We start from the raw sequence: 21,001 nt of genomic DNA on the forward strand, positions 1-21,001 counted from the left end.
TGTGAGATCCTCAGTCCAGGCAAAGAGAGGAATCTCGGCCTCTGGCAGTAAACGTCTGCTAGGGCAGGCGACTCGGAGAGGCAAGCCTCAGAGATAACCCTACAGTGGGAGATGTTCCACTGAAGGGAGAAAGGTCAGACGAGCAAAGGTTCGGCAACAGAGAAGGCGGCAGCAGTACAGAAACAGAAGGCTGATTCAGAGTCGTTTAAACAGGCAGGGTCGGCAACTTGAATCAGATAGGCAGAAGTACAAGAGCGGCAAGAGTAAAGAGAAGTCAGGGAAAGCCAAGGTCAAAACACAGGTAAATATACAAATACAATCCTAATCTAAGGTGTGACATCCTTTGTGACAACACCTGGGAAACTGGACTAAGGTCTGAGCGCTAACACAATGTGTATTCACGACAGCAGACAAGGAGCAACTAACATCCAGCTCCTTATATGCTGAGAATCACTCAGCCAGCCCGCCCAGAAGCCCAGCCAATCCGGAGGCCTCCTGAGGTCAGCTGACTGGAGAGTCAGCTGACCCTCCTTCGTAGGAGGTAAAAGTCCTGCCGCCTCGCGCTCGTGCGCATGACCCTCTGCCTCTGAACACCAGAGAGGCCAGGTCCCAGGTCAGCGCACGAACGCGCACCGAAGTCCACCGGCTGGATTGCGGGACCTGCCGCCATATCGGCAGCCGCGGCGGTGTCCCTCCTGCTCTGCGCCGGCGGCTCTGTATGTGTGGCGAAAACCGCCGGCTGGGAAGTGGAGACTGCTGCCACGCTGCCCCGCGCGGCGGCGGCGTCTCCGCTATTCCTCACAGTACCCCCCCCTTGAGGGGTGGACTCCGGACACTTCCTACACGGCTTCTCAGGATGTAACTGATGGAACCTCTTTTTTAATTTCCTAAGCATGCATGTGACCCTCTGGTACCCAGGATCTGTCCTCCACCCCATACCCCTTCCAATGGACCAGATACTGCACAGAATTCTGCACCAGCCGGGAATCCAAAATTTCTCCAACCTCGTACTCTGTCTGGCCCTCTACTACCACTGGGGGGGGGCGGAGAGGAATCCACAACGCTGCTGGTTTCAACAAAGAAACATGGAATGATTTCCCACCTCTCATGCTGGCTGGGAGATCAATCACATAAGAGAATGAACGCGCACCGAAGGCCGCCGGCTGGATTGCGGGACCCGCCGCCATATCGCCAGCCGCGGCAGTGCCCCCCCCTGCTCTGCGCCGGTGGCTCCGTATGTGTGGCGGAAACCGCCGGCTGGGAAGCGGAGACCGCCGCCATGCTGCCCCGCGCGGCGGCGTCTCCGCTATTCCTCACACTGACTCTGTTCTTGCATCCCACAGTAGATTCTGGGTTTAGGCTTTAGTGGCAGGGGGCATGGCCTAGCAATCACTATCCAAATTCTGTCTGTGGAAGGGAAGTTGACCAAGAAGTTGGTGGTGTTCAGATAGCTCCTGGGTAATGCAGGGGTAATCATGAAATTCACTAAGAATGGCTGTCATGTTACTAGGCCCCAGTTCAGTGTGTAAGAGTTTCATTGAGGGAAGTATTACTTTTTACCTGAGCACATAGGTTGCAGGTTGCAATTAGATAATTATCAAGGTTTATTTTCCACTATTATGTATTTGTAGAGAAATAAAAAAGAGGTTGTTTTTCCTGGAAATGGGCTGGAAATGACTGGAGCTTGGAAACAGGTAAGGAGAGTGTTTCTTTCTTGATCTAATGTAGGAGCGTTTTTTTTATGGCATGCCATAAGAGTAATGCATATAAAGACTGATCAAAAGAATTCTAAAAAAGCTCTCAACAGAGCCTTCACCTTGGAGGCAGGCCAGGTTCTCCAGGCAGGCCAGGTTCTCCAGGTCAATATAGACATGTGGCTGTTTTTAATGTTGCCATGAAGCCACCAACTTCCAGAACAGCTTATGTGGCTGTAACGATTGGTATCAGCAACACAGATATTTCTGATTATTGGTGATCTGCAGTATCACCAATAATACAGATGCTATACCTGATTATATAGTGATCTGCAGAATCACCAATAATACTAGTATAGCCTGACACTGGACAACAGAAGAGGAATAGTGTTCGGTGTAACAGTAATATGGATGAGAGAGTTCACCCGAGGAGCGGGTGATTCAGACTGTACTGCAGCCGGTGCTCACCTTATGAGTGGATGAGACAGACCGTGCTACAGCCAAAGGCATATGAATACCACAGCAATGAGAAGGAACACAATGATGCTGTACAGCTGCCCACCTGTGGAGAAGGTGATTCAGACTGTACTGCAAACAGGTAGTGTTTGGTGCACAGTATAAAGGGGAGCAATCCTAGTGATGCTTGACTAAGGATCCCCTAAAGAACAGGTGGTACAGACTGTATTGCAGCCTAGGAGTAGTTGATACAGTTGGTGCTGCAACCTAAGTGACAGATGCAGTACTGCCGCCTAAGAGCGAGTGATACAGACAGTACTGCAGCCTATGAATACCTGTAGGACAAGTATCACAACTAAGCAGCAGTATCCTACACCTGAGAGGTTGGTGTAAGCAACTAGTTTCCCACACTAGTAGCGAGGTCAGACAGACAGAGATTGGCAACGAGCGGACAGATACAGTACAGAAACGGAAGACTGATTCAACGTCAAGGACAGGTAGGGTTGGCAACGTGAATCAGATAGGCTGAGGTACAGAATCGGCAACCGTAGAATAGTCAGAGCAAGCAAAAGGTCATAACAGATAAACAATGCAATAGTACTTTAAAGCTATCAACAGAATATGAGTAAGTGTGGATCCCCGGCTCCGGCCGGTTCTAGCACACTTTGGGATCTGACTAGGGTCTGAGCACTAACACACTATAGCATTCGCAACAGCAGACGCGGAACTACTGACAGACCTGCTCTATATATAGTCAACATGCTCCATAGCGCCGCCCCAGTCACTCAGCCAATCCGGATGCTAGCTGGAATCAGCTGACCGCATGATCAGCTGACTCCCCTCTTAGCTGCATAAAGGTCCTGTCGCTCTGCTCGTGCGCACGTAGCCCTTAACCTGTGAGCAATGGAAGGACCCTGAGCATAAACCCGTGCGGCAGAGGCCGCCGGTTGACACGCGGAGATAGCCGCCATGCCGCTTGACTCAGTGGCGGCATCTCCGCTATTCCTTACAGTGGCCAATTATTAACTGTATTACCTGCCTCTGACAAAGTAGCTCTGGGAGAGTCATTTGAAGTTCACAAAAGCCTTCAGCCAAGAGTCCACTCAAGTGGTTCACTACAAGCGATTCAGCAATGTCGAGGGATACACACATGAGACTAAGGTATGTACTTAGCTTGGGGAAAATAAGTCTAAGTGGGGAAGGAGACTTCTCCATTTAACATTAAAGAAAATTGCATTTCAGTAGTCTTTTTAAGGAAATCAGAGTTTAGGAAAATAAAAAGATTTATACATACCCGGGGCTTCCACCAGCCCCATATGCTCTGATCGCTCCCACGCCGCCATCCACAGTCTTCTGCAGCACCGGTACCGGGTCCCTGCATTTCCATCAGTCAGAGCCAGTCTACGCAGGAGAAGTAGTCCAGCAGCTGCTAGAGAGATACGTAGAGGGTGCACTTCTCTTACATCAGACTGGCTCCGAATGACGGAAATGCGAGCACCTGGTACCAGCGCTGCAGAAGACTGAGGATGGAGGCATGGGAGCGATCTGAGCGTATGGGGCTGGAGGAAGCCCCAGGTATGTATAAATCTTATTCTTTTCCTGAGCTCTGATTCCCTTAAAAAGACTACTGAAATGCAATTTTCTTTAATGTTAAATGGAGAAGTCTCCTTCCCCACTTAGACTTATTTTCCCCAAGCTCTGGTACACTTTAGACTTATTTTCCTTAGCTCTGGTACACTTTAAGGATTATACCACAGGGCCTCGATTCACTTAGCAGTTTAGACTAGTCTACTGATGATTTTTAGTCTACTTATGGTTTGGTCAGTTGCATGAAAGGGGAATTCACTATTACCAAATGTTTTAGACCTGTTTTTAGACCTGGTCTAAACCATTTGGAAATTAGGTCGGGAAAGCAGGGGACATTATCAAAATATGCAATTCACAAACATGTAGCTATGTCTGACATCCTTCTCCTTTGATGAGCTCTCCTCTGCATACATTTAAACTCCTGCATGATTAATTCAAAAGGTTCCATCCTCACATCTAAAATACCTCACAGAATTACTTTACCAACAAAAAATCAGCTGGTCTAATCCCTGTCAGAAAAAGTGGGCGTGGTTACTCATTGTTTGCCTTTGTGAATTGTGTAATTACTGAATGTTAGACCAGGTCTAAAACATTACACCAAACCATCAGTAGACTCAAAACCATCTGTAGACTAGTCTAAACTGCTTAGTGAATTGAGGCCATAGTCACAGAGAAACGATGCTGTTAACAAACTCAGCATATTGCATTAGACAGTGTCAGTTATAGAACCAAACCTCCTCCAGCACTGTCCTGTTTGTATGCATTTGCTTTGGTATACAACCACAGTTACTAAATTTCAGAGTTCATTCCATCAAAAAGGTTCAGAATAATATTAATTTACACTGCAGAGAATAGCCCAGGGACTGGAATACATTTACTGTTATTTATGCATTTAGTGACACATTTCAAAATTCCAGTAAGATATATACATATATATATGTCAAATGCACTACCAGAAGTTAAGATTCATAAGTGCAAAATAAAAATAAGGACCATCCAAGTAATAATGTACTGAAGTGTGAACATTTACAATAAATCAGGTAAAACTAATACTTAAAAGCAAGCAAAATATTCATAGTGCATCTGGTTTGGAGAGAATGTGGGGAACAATTTATCGAGAACAGCAGCATTTACTAAAATAATGTTATGTGTAGTTTACAGGTCTTTATGGGGTCAAAGTCACTGGTGTAACAATAGGCAGGGCCGGCCCGCTCATGAGGCGGGGTGAAACTTTTGCCTCAGGCGGAAAATTTCCGGGGGCGGCACCCGCCCGTCCATGGGTGCGGGGAGCCGGCCCGCCGAGCTGGAGGGGTAGCTGGCAGGACGGGGGTATTGGGCCAGTGGCGGGGAGGGGGGTCGGACCCCCCCTCCCTCGCCTGGGTCCCCCGTCCTCCGCTCCCCTCCAGCCTAAATAGAAGCAGCCGTATGTGTAAGAGGCACGGGCGGGGAGACACTCACCTCCTCCTCGCTCCAGCGTGCGCTCCACTGACATCACTTCCTGCAGCAGGAAGTGACGTCAGTGGAGCGCACGCTGGGAAGAGGTGAGTGTCCTCCCCGCCCGTGCCACTTACACATACGGCTGCTTCTATTTAGGCTGGAGGGAAGCGGAGGACGGGGGACCCAGGCGAGGGAGGGGGGGTCCGACCCCCCTCCCCGCCGCTGGCCCAATACCCCCGTCCTGCCAGCTACCCCTCCAGCTCGGCGGCCCCCCAGGGGGGGGGGGAGGGGCGGCGGTGACAATTTTTTAAAAATTTGCCTCAGGCGGCAAAGAGTCTAGGGCCGGCCCTGACAATAGGGGAAGCAGCCCCTACCCCCGCGGGTCATGGTCATTTTGGGGGGGTAGGAGGGGTCACAGCATGAGGGGAGAGCTTGGTAGCAAGTCGGTGGGGAGGGGGGACGGTCCCCCCTACCTCGGGCTCTCCCCTCTGCGCTCCCCTCCTGCCTCTATGTAAGCGTCAGCAGCAGCGGTAGCAGCTGTAATTACCTCCATTCATCACGGAGGTTGCCAATCTGCAAGGGCTTCACATTACTTCCTGTTAAAACAGGAAGTAATGTGAAAGTAATGTGAAGCCCCTGCAGATCGGCGACCTCCGGTGGTGAATGGAGGTAATTATAGCTGCTGCCGCCGCCGCTACTATACCTTACATAGAGGCAGGAGGGGAGCACAGAGGGGAGAGCCCAAGGTGAGGGGCGGGGGGAACGTCCCTCCTCCCTGCCGAGTGTGGCCATAGCTCTCCCCTCATGCTGCGACCCCTCCTGCCACCCTAAAATGGCCATGAGCGGGCCCCAGGGGGGGCCCACTCACATTTTTGCAGGGGGGCCCGGGGACTTCTAGTTATACCCCCGGTCAAAGTAAAGCCATATATACATGTATGAGGAATGTCACCCGCCAGAGTCTCGGGTGACATTGCAAGGCCAAGGCTGTACAGACGCACCGCTAGCTTGCAGGCAGAGTGGTGCGAGTGTGTCACATTTTCTATTGGCCTGCTGTTAAGTTATATTCAGTAAAGTACCTTTATAAGCTTTTTTTAACAGGTATTCAAGCATAAAAGATAAAAAAAACTAAATGTTTTCTCCATCCTTCTTATGTACAGTATATCTGACCATTTATAAACACTTCACAACTTCACAAGAAATAGAATTGCTTAAATAACCCGAGGTAAAAATAAACATAAACAATTGTATCTATCCTCCTACTCCTACTTTTTTTTTTTTTTTAGAACTCTGCAGTTTTATTTTCTGTTTAAAACCTGTAAAAGTAGGTTAAATGTTTTATTGTCTCAGCTGAATGGCAGTCTTTCACACAGTCTTTCAGTGTCCCCGAGCCCGGATATATGAATATTTATCTTTTTTTATCTAAACCCTGCACTCAGAAACTCAATGTTAGGAATCAGGTCATGCCACTCTCTGCCTGCTGGGGGCAGCATTGACGTGAACTTTCTTGAACTTCTATTGTTCAACCAGCAGGTGGCTCTGGGGACTTTTGCATGTCCTGGACTTTCTCTGTTCCACCATTAGGTGGCTCTACACTGTTTGGAAATAGCTCTGCCACTGCAAGAGTTACTCTACACTGACTTTGAATTTCCGTCATGCAACAGGTGTGTGCTCATTATATAAGATCCCTGCAAGATCTAACCTGTGCCAGAATTTTGTGCTCACAGGCTTGAGTATCTGGAAAATCCTGGTTCCTTGACATCCTGCGTTCCTGTATCTGTTATTTTGTTGCTGAACCTATATTCTGTATGACCTTGATTCCTGCCTGCTCCTTCTGTACCGTGATTGATTGTTGCCAAATGTATGCTTTGTTCTGACCATGATTTCTGCCTGCCTCTTTGTACTGCAATGGGTGTATATATGTATTCTGTGTATATATCCTGTATATATTTTGTTAGATAGATAGATAGATAGATAGATAGATAGATAGATAGATAGAGTTTTGGGCGGTTTGCACTTTGCTTTGCTTGTATGGTGTGTACTGTGTATGCATGTGGTGGTTGCAGCGTTGCATATATTTGTCACTGTATTTCCTGATTGTTTGTACATAGTTTGTTATGCATGCAGTTGCATTGAATTTGCATAATATTGTATTCATGATTGTTAATAAACATTTTTGCACAGTATTTCCCTGCCTCAGTGTCTATGTTGCTGTAAACTGTGATCACTCCCAGTTTCTCCATTTAGGCTTGTAACACTCGACAGGACAGGGTTTTATGGCTGTAGTTCTTTATCAGTGTGGGTTATGCTATAGTTGTGCTAAAGTCCCGACTAGAGAGAAACATTAATTTGCATACCTGAATGTTTATTTCTTTCAGGCAGAAAAAGAAAAAAAGAAACCCAGCCTAGTTATTTGTATGTTTGGCACTGTACATATTATCATGACACATGTCACCTCAGGTACACATTAAAATAAAGACACAGTCAATAACCTAGTTGGTGTGGCACTACCTTAAAGGATACAAGAGCTAACACTATTAGGACAAATGGGGGGAGCAGACATGTATGGGGACCTGTCCTGATGGCCACCGCTCACCCCATTCTACTCTGCCCCCCCCCCCTCTCCCTCTTACCTAAAGATCCCCCGGCAACCTCTTCCGAGTCACCTGAGTCGATCCTCACTGCGCAGGTGCTAGCCCAGCTTGTGTGCATCCCTCAATGCATGACTGCAGCAGGGAGCACTCTGCACATGCGCATGATGTAATCGTGACATCATGTGCACAGCGCTCCCAGCTACAGTCATGAGGTGAGGGACGTGTCAAACCGGGCTAGCACCTGTGCAGTGAGGCCCGACTCCAGTGAAGAGGCTGCTGGCGGGTCATTAGGTAAGAAGGAGGGGGCAAAGGAGAACGAGGGGAGTGGTCGCAATCAGGACAGGTCCCCATACATGCCTGCTCGGCCATTTCTCCTAATAGATTCAGCTCTTGTATCCTTTAAAGGACTTACGAGTCCAAATGTTCCCCCCCCCCCCAAAAAAAAGTTAGATACCTGCATAACTTTGGAGGACACGGAGGACGCCGCCCGCACCCTCCGTGCTGTTCCGCCGGGTCCCCGCCGCTCATAGCCCCCCCGAACGGCTCACGACCCCACGGCCAGGGTCGGGCTCTCCTGCCTGCATAAAGATGGCCGCTGGCGCTGGCCGCGGCTGCGCACTCCGCATAGCCACCAGTGGTGCTCACCGCCAGGTCGTGATCACGCTTACGCGTGGATTCACGACCATTTTGACGCATTCCGCCTCGGACTCGAAAATCCGTGAATAGATTTTCAACCACGAAAATCTACTTCGGCTTCGCGTGAATGCGGACAGAAATCCGCATTCACGCTCGTGAAACCCGGTGCTGAAGTCGTGGTTTGCGGAAATGCGTCAAACTATGCGGAAGTGGCACATTGCAGGCCAATCAGAGTGCCCCAGCCAGGCCCTAGCAACCAATCACAGGAGGGGAGCTATGCCCTCCCCTCCTGAATATAAAGCGGCGTCCATGATGGAAAAGCTCTGTCCTTGCTAGACTGTGGTGCTGAGAGGATTATCTCCAGGCCATTGTTGTTTGAGCAAGTGCATTTATTGTGTTAAAAACAAAGCGGTTTTTTTGCTAACACTGCTCTTATACTGTACACAGTTAGCTAGTCAGTGAGTGATTGCTGTAGTTAGTTGTAGTCAGTGTAGTGTAGTGGGAGTGTGGGAGTCTAGTGATTATTTAACTGTGTGTAGTGCTGTGCAGCCAGGTTCAGTGCTGCAGTGTAGTGGGAGTGGGGATTATCTGTGTGTAGAGTGCAGGCAGGCAGGTTAGTGCAGCTGCAGTGTTCACTTGTATATTCCAGTGACAGTTATACACTTGTACTATTTGCAGGCAGCCAGTCACACCGCCGGCGCCGCCACTCTCTGCCAGCGCTGTTCATTCATTCTGTCAGTGACCTTGTGCCGTGCCCAGTGCCCACTGCTCGCTCGCTCGCTCGCTCGCTGGCATATGAGCATCTCATTACACAGTGTGACATCCTTGTGTGCCCACTGCATCCTTCAGTGACCTAGTTGTATATCCAGTGCCCACTGCTGTGCCCACTGCATCCTTCAGTGACCTTGTACTGTGCCCACTGCATCCTTCAGTGACCTTGTACTGTGCCCACTGCATCCTTCAGGACACAGACATTGAGGCTGGCAGCCAGTGTTCGTCTCTCTCCTCTGTCTCCCCTGCATCCCAGCGTCGTCAGACCCTGCTGAGCGACACCTTTCAGGGTCTGACCAAGCCTCTGCCTCCAAGCCACAGGCGGATCCGCAAACTAAATGGCTTGCTGGCCCGGGCCATGGCATCACAGCTGCTTCCCTACTCCCTGGTGCAGGAGGGGAGCGCCATGCGGACGCTGCTCCAATTTGGCATCCCCGAGTGGCAAGTCCCCAGTCGCCACTATTTCAGCAGGAGCGCGATCCCAGCACTCCACAAGTTTGCGGTGGAAAACGTGGCCCGTTCCCTGGACTACTCTGTGGGCAAGCGGGTCCACGTGACCATGGACTCGTGGAGTAGCAGATTTGGGACAGGTCGCTACCTGTCCTTTACGGCCCACTGGGTGACACTGATGGAAGGGAGGGAGGACAAGAGCGCATCAGCCCAGCTAGTGGTGCCACCACGCGGGATCAGGGGGAATGCAGAAGGGTCCTGTCACGACACTCCCTCAGCACCCGGAAAGCAAGCCCGCCTCGGCAGCAGCAGCGACAAGCCTCGGCACTGCCAAGCCCTTTTAAAATTGGTGACCCTGGGGAAGGAGAGGCTTACGGCCACCAACGTCCTGGCCGCCCTCAGGAAGCAGGAGCGGAGGTGGCTGACCCCCAGAGGCCTGGAAGTGGGGTATGTGGCAGCCGATAACGGGGCCAACCTGGTGGCAGCAGTGCAGCAGGGAAACCTCCAGCACATCCCCTGCTTGGCCCACGTGCTCAATCTTGTGGTGCAGCGCTTCTTGCGCACCTACCAGGGGATGAGCGAGCTGCTGCAGGATGCTCGGGCGGTGGTACGCTTTTTCCGCCTGTCAGCCACTGCCTCTGCACTCTTGTCCACCTTACAGCAGCAGTATGGAAGGCCACAACACCGGCTGATCATCGACATGCCAGTTCGCTGGAATTCGACTCCAAGTGTCCCCAGCAACCAGCAAGTCCCCATGATTACTGCCACCCAGTGGACACTGATGCAGCAAGTATGCCTGGTGCTGAGTCCCTTCCTGGAGGCAACCAAGATGGTCAGTGAGGAGCGGGCCTGTGTGTGCCAGTGGGTGCCCTTGGTTTGTCTACTGGAGCAGGCAATGGACAATTTAATTGAGCGTGGGGATGAAGCCCTGAGGCAGTTGGAAGAACAGGAGCAGATGGCAGCACAGTCCAGCTCAGAGGAGGGCTCACAGCAGGTAGTGGAAGAGTTGGAGGTCCCTAACCTGAATGAGGAGGAGGAGGAGGAGCAGAGTGCAGCAGGCGTTGTACGTGGATGGCGGTTTGAGGAGGACAACGACATGGCACAGGAAGAGGACAGGCATGCGTTATGGGACAATGGCGAGGACGAGGAAGATCTTGCTGGCAGGGCCCACTTGTTTCCCATGGCTGTGCACATGTTGCGCTTCCTTCGCAGGGACCCCCGGGTGATCCAGATGCGTTCAAGGGAGGACATCTGGATTACCTTGATGCTTGATCCCCGTCTGAAGGGGAAGCTGGGAGACTTAATGACGCCATCCACCACCGAGCAACGCACAAGGGAGTTGAAGGAGGCCCTTGTGCGCAGACTACTGGAAGCATTCCCCCAGCCTTCCACCCCCACTGTAACTGCTCTGCCAAGCCAGCAAGAGGTGCCTGCCATTGCCACTAGCAGCACAACAACAACCACCAGCAGCAGCAGCAGCAACTGGCGCCCCGGAGACCTGAAGAGCCTAAGCAAGAGCCTGTATGCAGTGCAGCAGCCCAGAACAGAGGTGCCCGCCACAGCATCCACCACCAACCAGCACAAGCAACGACTGACCACCATGGTGTCTGACTATATGGGGTCATCCAGCGGGCTCAATGACACCGACAGCCCCGTGGACCCCTTGGAGTACTGGGTCAAGAGACTGGACATCTGGAGCGAGCTTTCCCAGTACGCCCTGGAACTCCTATCCTGCCCTCCTTCCAGTGTCCTCTCAGAGAGATGCTTTAGTGCGGCCGGTGGCGTGGTCACAGAGAAGCGCTCTCGGCTCTCCCACGCCTCTGTGAACAAACTCACCTTCCTGAAAATCAACCAGGCTTGGCTGGAAGGTGAGTTCCTGGCCCCTATTGTCGGACACAGGGGGACATGAAGTGGCTGCTGCATGTGCTGTTGTTAACTATGCCTGCCTTTATAAAGACATTTACTACCTGCCTAGTGCCTACCTTGGTTAATTTTTTAGTGTTATGGTACTACTACCAGTAAGTTGCCATGGTCCTCCTTCTGAGCTGCTGAACTGACCGCCCGCTTTGTCCTCCTGACTCAGTCGCTACTACACTCTGCGTTCACACTGCCCGGGTCGCCGGGTGCATTTAATTTTTTGGCCAGCACTATGACGCTGTGCTACTACTACTGTGCTGCTGCTGCTGCTGAACTGACCGCCCGCTTTGTCCTCCTGACTCAGTCGCTACTACACTCTGCGTTCACACTGCCCGAGTCACCGGGTGCATTTAATTTTTTGGCCAGCACTATGACGCTGTGCTACTACTACTGTGCTGCTGCTGCTGAACTGACCGCCCGCTTTGTCCTCCTGACTCAGTCGCTACTACACTCTGCGTTCACACTGCCCGGGTCACCGGGTACATTTAATTTTTTGGCCAGCACTATGACGCTGTGCTACTACTACTGTGCTGCTGCTGCTGAACTGACCGCCCGCTTTGTCCTCCTGACTCAGTCGCTACTACACTCTGCGTTCACACTGCCCGGGTCACCGGGTGCATTTAATTTTTTGGCCAGCACTATGATGCTGTGCTACTACTACTGTGCTGCTGCTGCTGAACTGACCGCCCGCTTTGTCCTCCTGACTCAGTCGCTACTACACTCTGCGTTCACACTGCCCAGGTCACCGGGTGCATTTAATTTTTTGGCCAGCACTATGACGCTGTGCTACTACTACTGTGCTGCTGCTGAACTGACCGCCCACTTTGTCCTCCTGACTCAGTCGCTACTACACTCTGCGTTCACACTGCCCGGGTCGCCGGGTGCATTTAATTTTTTGGCCAGCACTATGACGCTGTGCTACTACTACTGTGCTGCTGCTGCTGAACTGACCGCCCACTTTGTCCTCCTGACTCAGTCGCTACTACACTCTGCGTTCACACTGCCCGGGTCACCGGGTGCATTTAATTTGGCCAGCACTATGACGCTGTGCTGCTACTACTACCACCAGTATGTTGCCGTGGTCCTTCTGTGCTGCTGAACTGACCGCCCGCATAGTCCTTCTCCTGACTCAGTCGCTACCACCACTGCACTCTGCGTTCACACTGCCCGTGTCCACTGACAACTCTGCTGCGATGTCATTGCTAATTGCTGCAAAAAAAACCAAAAAAAAAATTTACAAAAACCTCTCTGGAGCCTTTTTGCCGTCAGCCACTCATCCTCCTCCAGCGGTACCTTCGCCGCCAAGTGCCATTGGAACTCGCCTTCACCTCTTTGACTGCTTAACGCATATATCCCTTTTTAAAACCACTTATTACCAATTAATAGCCCCATTTAAAGTGTTGATTTCACTTTAAAATCCATTTTCTCTAGAAAAAGAAAATTTGGGGGAATTTTTTATGTTGAAGTTATGTTGCCCCTTATCACCTCGATAATCCATGCTATTTGGGGGACTGTAGCATGTATGGGGGCTTTGTTATTAACGTTAAAAGAAAATCCGCCTCCGGGCGTGAATCCACGCGTGATTACGCCATTCACGGAAAAAAATCCGCGTGGTTGCGTGGACGCGACCGCAAATCCGCATGCGGCGGGGCCGAATGCGGATTTTTTTTTTCAACCACGCGGATTTCCGAATTCGTGGATGAGGCACATCCGAGCATAGTGCGGCTGTGCAGCTCTAGGGCCAACCCCCCGATCCACGCAACAGACTGTTTCCTGTAGCTAAGGTAGTTCCGCACCAACTAGCTTCTTGACTGTGTGTCTTCATTTTAATGTGTACCTGAGGTGACATATGAAGAGTGCCAAACATACAAATGACTAGACTGGGTTTCTTTTTTTCTTTTTTTGCCTGAAAGAAATAAACATTCAGGTAAGCAAGGTAATGTTTCTCTCTAGTCGGGACTTTAGCATAACTATAGCATAACCCTCACTGATAAAGAATTACAGCCAATAAACCCTTTCCTGTTTTTCCTAATAGTTTCGGCTCTTGTATCCTTTAAATTAGTGATATTTCATAGCATGTAAAACAATCTCTCACCACAGCTGCTGGTGTCCTCCGTCTGTTTATCCTGGGTGTGTTATCCGTCAATGGATGGGAAGAAAGAAAAAACTGCAAATCCTTGCAACAAAGGAAATAGCACGTGTACCTTCCATACAATGAATGGTGATTTATTCAGCAGGATTCAACAACATACAAACAATCATCGCCAATTGCAAACTGCCTATGTGCCTAGACTATATGTGCAGCCTTGGGAGTGGAGGTGGGACGCTTGGTCATACTGCGTTCCACCGTAAAGACAAACCAAAGATGCATGTGCTTTTTTTCTCTGTTGCAATGAAATACAATTTAAAATAAGACCAACACTAAATTAGTGATCCAGTTTCAAAAATGTTACTGTCATCTATTTTGACAAGGACCCTTCCTTACAAGTTCACAAGAAAATAAAAATCTGAGGTCTTATTTCCATACTGGATGATATGGCATCCCCCGGATTACATAATGTTGTATAACTTTTGTATGCTAGCATATATGGCTTGCTGAAGGCTTGCAAAGTCATGATTTGATATATTGGACATGAGGTTTTCATAAAAGTGTTTAATGTGATATGTTTAGTTCCTCTTTACGGCAATGCACCTTAAAATAGCATATTTCTTTGCAACGGATGCATCTGGTACTAAGTAAAAGCCAGATGTTAGGGAATAGTCTGGCTCCTGTATTCTATAAGTCAGAAGTACAAACATGTGATAGGAATAGTAAAAGCATCTTCCTAAAAGGTCTAACAAATTCAGGTGTCATACATTTTTGTTTTAAAGTCTCAAAAGATACCTGCCCAAGGAAATAAAACTTGAAAGTTGAAAAAAGCACTGTGCATTTTTGCACACAAGTTGCTAGAAGACAAACTGTTCTATCAGCATGTAATAAAACATACTTCACATTCCAGACACATTTTAAAGTGAACCTGTGAGCAATAAAGCACAAAGCAAAAAAAAAAAAACAGGCTGCATTGCAGCAGGCGCCATAAGGAGCTATCATATACAGTGATGCTCGAATGTGCCCAAATTCGATTCGAGTACATTCAAATTCGGGTCCGGGTCAAATTCGGGTTTGGCTGTGATCACGACCAGTAGAATTCGATTTGAATTTGATCCATGATCGATAATTGAATTCGGGTATTACCCCGAATTCGTGATCACGAATTCGGATGGCCTTAAAGCTAATTTTTTTTTTTACAAGAGATCAATAGATTTAAATAGGTGTAATTAAAAAGATAAAATGATGGAAAACTTTTTTCTGCATTTCTTGTTTATTCTTCTTCACCTTCTTCTTTTTCTTCTCTCCATCTTTTTCTTCACCGTCTTCTTTTTCTGCTTTACCATCTTCTTTCTCATCACCATCAACTTCATCATCTTCTTCTTCACTGGCACCTGGTTCTTCTTCTTCTTCTTCTGGGTCATCCTCAATTGGTTTTTCATCTTCTTCTGCACCTGGTTCTTCTTCGTCTTCTTCTTCATCATCATCATCTGGTTCTTCTTCTTCTTCTTCATCATCATCTGGTTCTTCTTCATCATCTGGTTCTTCTTCTACTTCTTCATCATTTGGTTCTTCTTCGCCTGGTTCTTCTTCTTCTTCTTCACCTGGTTCTTCTTCTTCACCTGGTTCTTCTTCTTCACCTGGTTCTTCTCCTTCACCTGGGTCTTCTTCTTCACCTGGTTCTTCTCCTTCTTCTTCTTCACCTGGTTATTCTTCTTCTTCTTCACCACCATCTTTTTTTTCATATTCTTCCTCTTGTACCCAACTTAATGTTTTTTTCCCTTTCAGAACTGAACTGTTGTAAAATGTGTTCTTCAACACCATAGCTAAATTTGTAGCGTAATAATAGCTAGTGGCGCATGGCAGCAGCACATAATTCTTCAGACCCTGGCGGCGTGAACACAGACAGCAGGAGGTGAAATGTGGCAGCAGGAGGAGGAATGACGTGTGGCAGCAGGCAATGTAACAGGCCATGGTCCCTAGCATTGGTACCACGGCTGTAATAAACACCATACAGCAGGAGGTACCGGACAGCAGTCGTGAAGCCCACATTGTGTCCAATACACAACTGGGACAGCACAGTTTTAAACCCAGACACCTCAGAATAATTTTTTTTACAACAAAATGTAGCTATTGTAGTTGCGTAATAGCAATTGGCACGTGGCAGCCGCGCATAATTCTGTGGACCCTAGCGGTGGGAACACAGACAGCAGGAGGTTAAATACAGCAGCAGCAGGAGGAGGAGTGACGTGTGGCAGCAGGCAGTGTAATGGGCCATGGTCCCGAGCATTGGTACCATGGCTGTAATAAACACCATACAGCAGGAGGTTCCGGACAGCAGTCGTGAAGCCCACATTGTGTCCAATACAAAACTGGGACAGCAAGTTTTCAACCTAGACACCTCAGAATATTTTTTTTTCTTTTTACAAGAAAATGTAGCTATTGTAGTGGCGTAATAGCTATGGCGCATGGCAGCAGCGCATAATTCTGTGGACCCTAGCGGTGGGAACACAGACAGCAGGAGGTTAAATACAGCAGCAGCAGGAGGAGGAGGCAGAGTGACATGTGGCAACAGGCAGTGTAATGGGCCATGGTCCCTAGCGTTGGTACCACGGCTGTAATAAACACCATACAGCAGGAGGTTCCGGACAGCAGTCGTGAAGCCCACATTGTGTGCAATGCACAACTGGGACAGCACAGTTTTAAACCCAGACCACTCAGATTAATTTTTAAAAAAATTTTTACAAGAAAATGTAGCCATTGTAGTGGCGTAATAGCTATGGCGCATGGCAGCAGCGCATAATTCTGTGGACCCTAGCGGTGGGAACACAGACAGCAGGAGGTTAAATACAGCAGCAGCAGGAGAAGGAGGAGGAGTGACGTGTGGCAGCAGGCAGTGTAATGGGCCATGGTCCCTAGCATTGGTACCATGGCTGTAATAAACACCATATAGCAGGAGGTTCCGGACAGCAGTCGTGAAGCCCACATTGTGTGCAATACACAACTGGGACCACACAGTTTTCAACCCAGACCCCTCAGATTAATTTTAAAAAAAAATTACAAGAAAATGTAGCCATTGTAGTGGCGTAATAGCTATGGTGCATGGCAGCAGCGCATAATTCTGTGGACCCTAGCGGTGGGAACACAGACAGCAGGAGGTGAAATACAGCAGCAGCAGGAGGAGGAGGAGGAGTGACGTGTGGCAGCAGGCAGTGTAACAGGCCATGGTCCCTAGCATTGGTACCACGGCTGTAATAAACACCATACAGCAGGAGGTTTCGGACAGCAGTCGTGAAGCCCATATTGTGTCCAATACACAACTGGGACAGCACAGTTTTTAACCCAGACACCTCAGAATAATATTTTTTTTACAACAAAATGTAGCTATTGTAGTGGCGTAATAGCTATGGCGCATGGCAGCAGCACATAATTCTGTGGACCCTGGCGGTGGGAACACAGACAGAGGGAGGTTAAATACAGCAGAAGGAGGAGGAGGAGGAGTGACGTGTGGCAGCAGGCAGTGTAATGGGCCATGGTCCCGAGCATTGGTACCATGGCTGTAATAAACACCATACAGCAGGAGGTTCCGGACAGCAGTCGTGAAGCCCACATTGTGTCCAATACAAAACTGGGACAGCAAGTTTTCAACCCAGACACCTCAGAATATTTTTTTTTCTTTTTACAAGAAAATGTAGCTATTGTAGTGGCGTAATAGCTATGGCGCATGGCAGCAGCGCATAATTCTGTGGACCCTAGCGGTGGGAACACAGACAGCAGGAGGTTAAATACAGCAGCAGCAGCAGCAGCAGGAGGAGGAGGCAGAGTGACATGTGGCAGCAGGCAGTGTAATGGGCCATGGTCCCTAGCGTTGGTACCACGGCTGTAATAAACACCATACAGCAGGAGGTTCCGGACAGCAGTCGTGAAGCCCACAATGTGTGTAATGCCCAACTGGGACAGCACAGTTTTCAACCCAGACCCCTCAGATTAATTTAAAAAAAATTTTTTACAAGAAAATGTAGCCATTGTAGTGGCGTAATAGCTATGGCGCATGGCAGCAGCGCATAATTCTGTGGACCCTAGCGGTGGGAACACAGACAGCAGGAGGTTAAATACAGCAGCAGCAGGAGAAGGAGGAGGAGTGACGTGTGGCAGCAGGCAGTGTAATGGGCCATGGTCCCTAGCGTTGGTACCACGGCTGTAATAAACACCATATAGCAGGAGGTTCCGGACAGCAGTCGTAAAGCCCACATCGTGTGCAATACACAACTGGGACAGCACAGTTTTCAACCCAGACCCCTCAGATTAATTAAAAAAAAAAATTACAAGAAAATGTAGCCATTGTAGTGGCGTAATGACTATGGTGCATGGCAGCAGCGCATAATTCTGTGGACCCTAGCGGTGGGAACACAGACAGCAGGAGGTTAAATACAGCAGCAGCAGGAGGAGGAGGAGGAGTGACGTGTGGCAGCAGGCAGTGTAACAGGCCATGGTCCCTAGCATTGGTACCACGGCTGTAATAAACACCATACAGCAGGAGGTTTCGGACAGCAGTCGTGAAGCCCACATTGTGTCCAATACACAACTGGGACAGCACAGTTTTCAACCCAGACACCTCAGAATAATATTTTTTTTACAACAAAATGTAGCTATTGTAGTGGCGTAATAGCTATGGCGCATGGCAGCAGCACATAATTCTGTGGACCCTGGCGGTGGGAACACAGACAGAGGGAGGTTAAATACAGCAGAAGGAGGAGAAGGAGGAGTGACGTGTGGCAGCAGGCAGTGTAATGGGCCATGGTCCCGAGCATTGGTACCATGGCTGTAATAAACACCATACAGCAGGAGGTTCCGGACAGCAGTCGTGAAGCCCACATTGTGTCCAATACAAAACTGGGACAGCAAGTTTTCAACCCAGACACCTCCGAATATTTTTTTTTCTTTTTACAAGAAAATGTAGCTATTGTAGTGGCGTAATAGCTATGGCGCATGGCAGCAGCGCATAATTCTGTGGACCCTAGCGGTGGGAACACAGACAGCAGGAGGTTAAATACAGCAGCAGCAGAAGGAGGAGGAGGCAGAGTGACATGTGGCAGCAGGCAGTGTAATGGGCCATGGTCCCTAGCGTTGGTACCACGGCTGTAATAAACACTATACAGCAGGAGGTTCTAGACAGCAGTCGTGAAGCCCACATTGTGTGCAATGCACAACTGGGACAGCACAGTTTTTAACCCAAACCCGTCAGATTAATTTTAAAAAATTTTTTACAAGAAAATGTAGCCATTGTAGTGGCGTAATAGCTATGGCGCATGGCAGCAGCGCATAATTCTGTGGACCCTAGCGGTGGGAACACAGACAGCAGGAGGTTAAATACAGCAGCAGCAGGAGAAGGAGGAGGAGTGACGTGTGGCAGCAGGCAGTGTAATGGGCCATGGTCCCTAGCGTTGGTACCACGGCTGTAATAAACACCATATAGCAGGAGGTTCCGGACAGCAGTCGTGAAGCCCACATTGTGTGCAATACACAACTGGGACAGCACAGTTTTCAACCCAGACCCTCAGATTAATTTAAAAAAAAATTACAAGAAAATGTAGCCATTGTAGTGGCGTAATAGCTATGGTGCATGGCAGCAGCGCATAATTCTGTGGACCCTAGCGGTGGGAACACAGACAGCAGGAGGTTAAATACAGCAGCAGCAGGAGGAGGAGGAGGAGTGACGTGTGGCAGCAGGCAGTGTAACAGGCCATGGTCCCTAGCATTGGTACCACGGCTGTAATAAACACCATACAGCAGGAGGTTCCGGACAGCAGTCGTGAAGCCCACATTGTGTCCAATACACAACTGGGACAGCACAGTTTTCAACCCAGACACCTCAGAATAATATTTTTTTTACAACAAAATGTAGCTATTGTAGTGGCGTAATAGCTATGGCGCATGGCAGCAGCACATAATTCTGTGGACCCTGGCGGTGGGAACACAGACAGAGGGAGGTTAAATACAGCAGAAGGAGGAGGAGGAGGAGTGACGTGTGGCAGCAGGCAGTGTAACGGGCCATGGTATCCAGAGTTGGTACCATGGCTGTAATAATAAACACCAACAGCAGGAGGTTCCGGACAGCAGTCGTGAAGCCCACATTGTGTCCAATACACAACTGGGACAGCACAGTTTTCAACCCAGACACCTCAGAATATTTTTTTTTTACACAAGAACAGAAATAGTAGCTATTTTGAGGGTGTGTTAAATAGCTAGTGTCAGCCAGCAGCGCATAACGGAGTGGACCCTGGTGGTGGTGGTGGTAACACAGAAAGGAGGTTTAATGCAGCAGCAGAAGGACATACATGGCAGCAGGCAGCCTAGGCCATGGCACCTAGCGGTGGTACCACAGCACCTAAAGAAAAAACGGGCCAAATTTGCAGGGGACTGAAGGTTGATGTTGTTAAAAAATAATTCCCAGGCACCTCATGTCCTCCTGTCGCCGACAACAGGTGACTGGAACGTGCCTTCAATCCAGGCTTGGTTAATCTTCAGGAATGTTAGTCTGTCCACGGACTCTGTGGACAGACGAGAGCGCTTCTCCATGACCACGACACCGGCCGCACTGAAGCACCTCTCTGACAGCACGCTGGAAGGGGGGCAAGACAGGACTTCCAGGGCATACTGCGCCAGCTCACTCCACATCTGCATGCGCTCGACCTAGTACTCCAAGGGGTCCACAGGCTCCTCGTCACCGGTGTCAAGCCCGCTGAAGGACCCCATGTAGTCGTCCACCATCTGGGTCAGGCGCTACCTGTGACTTTGAGAGGAGGATGCTGCTGCACGCACCTCCTCTCTCAACTGCTTTACCGTGAGGTAGAGTGCCTTTGTCAAGGCCCACAGGTCTCCTGGGCGCCTGATGCTGCTGCTGCTGCTGGCTGAAGGCACCGGCTGCTGTGCTGGCTGGACAGGGACAGAGGGGGTGGAAGGCTGGGGGAAGGCTTCCTCCAATTGCCGAACAAGGATCTCCTACAACTCCCTTGTTCACTGCTCACGGTCTCCAGCAGGCAGGAACTGAGCCACCTTCCCCCTCAGCCATGGGTACAGGATCATGCTGATGCAGGCGTTCTCCCTCGCTTGCATCTGCTTAACCATGGGGTCTGTGCGCAGGCACCGCAGCATGTGCCTTGCCATGGTGAACAGGGCGGTCCGTCCAGCAGAGACATCTGTCCCCACTGCGCGCTGGAGATGAGCTGGAGTTTGGTGGTGCCGGCGAGAGTGTCATCAACGATGTAGCGGTGGACAGCCCTCCTCTGCTCAAACAGCCGCTCCAACATCTTCAGGGTGGAATTCCAGTGAGTTGACACATCGATGATAAGGCGGTGTCATGGCAGGCCCTC

Source organism: Hyperolius riggenbachi, chromosome 4, assembly GCF_040937935.1.
Source record: "Hyperolius riggenbachi isolate aHypRig1 chromosome 4, aHypRig1.pri, whole genome shotgun sequence".
NCBI lineage: Eukaryota > Metazoa > Chordata > Amphibia > Anura > Hyperoliidae > Hyperolius > Hyperolius riggenbachi.